General features: G+C 45.7%; 1 non-coding gene across 1 annotated transcript; it reads right to left on the bottom strand.

The window, feature by feature from the left end:
- Window positions 1-671: 671 nt before the first annotated feature.
- Window positions 672-746, bottom strand: Trnas-uga (transfer RNA serine (anticodon UGA)). The gene has a single exon. It is a non-coding gene; the product is annotated as a tRNA-Ser (tRNA).
- Between the last annotated feature and the right edge of the window lie 1,748 nt (window positions 747-2,494).

Raw genomic sequence — 2,494 nt, 5'->3', positions numbered from 1 at the left:
GTGCATAGCGGGACATTTGCTTCACCAGCAGTGAGGCTAATGTGGACTACTATGTAAGACCTTGTACCACAACCCCAGACTATCTTAAGTTTAGTAGCTCTCTGTTTATGTTAATAAAGAAACGAGTTAATACATATGTCCATTTGCGTTATAGAAGCAGTATACTGGTCACAAAACAACATCCTCTCCTTGCTTCCATGGTACAAACCTAAGTGACTAAGTGACAACCCAAGCACTGGCGACGAGCATAATTCAGTGCTGATTTTTCTTGCTTCTCTTGTGCTTAAGCTTGCTGGGGTTTCTAATTACCAATTTATTGTTGTGTTCTTGCATGTATTCCAGAAGGGAGGCAGCAGGAGTAATCAAACTTCTCTCTTCAGCAGATTTGCTTGCTTTTTGCTATAACGTATTTACGTAAACCATGGCTACCCCGCCCCATCCACCCCATGCTCCCACACCTCATCTGCAGACGGCCAATATGATGGATCTTAAACAAGTTTACCAGTTTCAGAACCAACAAATTGTTGCTTTACTGATGACGGAACAACAACTTCTGGCTGCACAAGCTGCGTCAGCTGCACAGCAGCAACTGACCAACTGGCTAGCCCAACAAGTCCCCCGACCAACATAACAATGTCCTGGCATGAAACTTCCTGGCAGATTAAAACTGTGTGCCGGACCGAGACTCGAACTCGGGACCTTTGCCTTTCATGGGCAAGTGCTCTACCAACTGAGCTACCCGAGCACGACTCACGCCCCGTCCTCACAGCTTTACTTTTGTCAGTACCTCGTCTCCTACCTACCAAACTTTACAGAAGCTGCGTTTGCAGGAGAGCTTATGTAAAGTTTGGAAGGTAGGAGACAAAGAAATGGCAGAAGTAAAGCTGTGAGTACGGGGCGTGAGTCATGTTTGGGTAGCTGAGTTGGTAGAGCACTTGCCCACGAAAGGCAAAGGTCCCGAGTTCGAGTCTCGGTCTGGCACACAGTTTTAATCTGCAAGGATGTTTCATATCAGCGCACACTCCGCTGCAGAGTGAAAATCTCATTCTGAATGTTCTGGCAATTTAACAACACTGAAGAGGAATGGCTTGAATACCTGACAATTCCAAGCACATTGTGAAGTTCACCGAGTTCAAGGTACTGTAAAGTTGCAGTACCTCCTTTCGAATGCGGAGCCCCCAGTGTTCAAGTTAATACAAAAATTGTTCCCAACTGCCCCTCCTCACGAACTCAGTTATGACCAAGTAATCGCTGCATTAACTCAGTATTATGACCAGAAAGTCCAAGTAGCTGAAGCCAGATATCACTTTTTTCTTTTGCAGAAAACCCAGAACAGATGTACCGTCAGTGGAACACAGAATTAACGGGCGTGACTAGGAAGTGTAAATTTAAATCTATTTGTGGGAACTTTTACAGTGATTTAATGATTAGGGAAGCAATAACATTCAATGTCCCAGATAGTAATAATAATGGCGTGTGACGAGGGTCCCCCATTGGGTAGACCGCTCGCCTGGTGCAAGTCTTTCGATTTGACGCCACTTCGGCGACTTGCGCGTCGATGGAGATGAAATGATGATGATAGGACAACACAACACCCAGTCCCTGAGCGGAGAAAATCTCCGACCCAGCCGGGAATCGAACCCGGGCCCTTATGATTGACAGCCTGTCGCGCTGACCACTCAGCTACCGGGGGCGGACTCCCAGATAGTATAATACAGGCACTCTGACCCATCACTTCATCAAGTATTGCAAATCTTAGAGCAATATGATTCAGGTGTCATAGCGCCTGAAAGGTTTGATCGGGTCCTAATTTGTTGGGACGTGTCGCCCCTTGCTCGCAACTGCCCCAAGCAGATACTACAATGAGCGCATGCACAGTCACACAGACAGCCATGTAGACAGGTAAACAGGCCTGTGTGTTTAGTGAAGTCTTGCCCTAGGTGTTTTGCTCGCCGTAAAAGACAGGATTGTCCACTACATAAAGCAACATGTTTGTTACACATGTGGAAAAAGAGGCCATGTCCAAGCAGTTCGTTTGCAAACGCCAATTTTGCCTACTCCCACAAAAACAGGCTCGTGCCCATGCAGTGAACGCTGTGTTTTCCAAACCTACCACAGGTTCTGACAAAAGTAAGATTAAGGTTGTGCCTCATTCTCCCCCCAGTGTTGTGCAACGACATTCTAACAAACTATTTGTCTCATTACGTATTGCTGGTCATCGTGTGAACTTTCAGTTGCATACAGGTACCTCAAAAACTTTGCTAAATCGTGTTGCATACGAACAGTTATCTTCACTACGGCTTTTAATATCTAGCAAGCATCTCACTGCTTACAACGGACAAGAAATTCCAGTGCTTGGACAATACAGTTTGCCTGCTACTTACAGATCTTACACTAGAACAGTAAATTTTCCAGAGACAGTGAGAACATTTTCGGTTTAGATGCCTTTGATTTGCTTGGACTTAGCATCCACGAGAACAGTGTCGCTAGCTTG

The sequence above is a fragment of the Schistocerca serialis genome, chromosome 4, assembly GCF_023864345.2.
Source record: "Schistocerca serialis cubense isolate TAMUIC-IGC-003099 chromosome 4, iqSchSeri2.2, whole genome shotgun sequence".
NCBI lineage: Eukaryota > Metazoa > Arthropoda > Insecta > Orthoptera > Acrididae > Schistocerca > Schistocerca serialis.
Note: the sequence above shows the minus strand (reverse complement) of the source record. Positions and strands in the feature narration are given on the sequence as shown.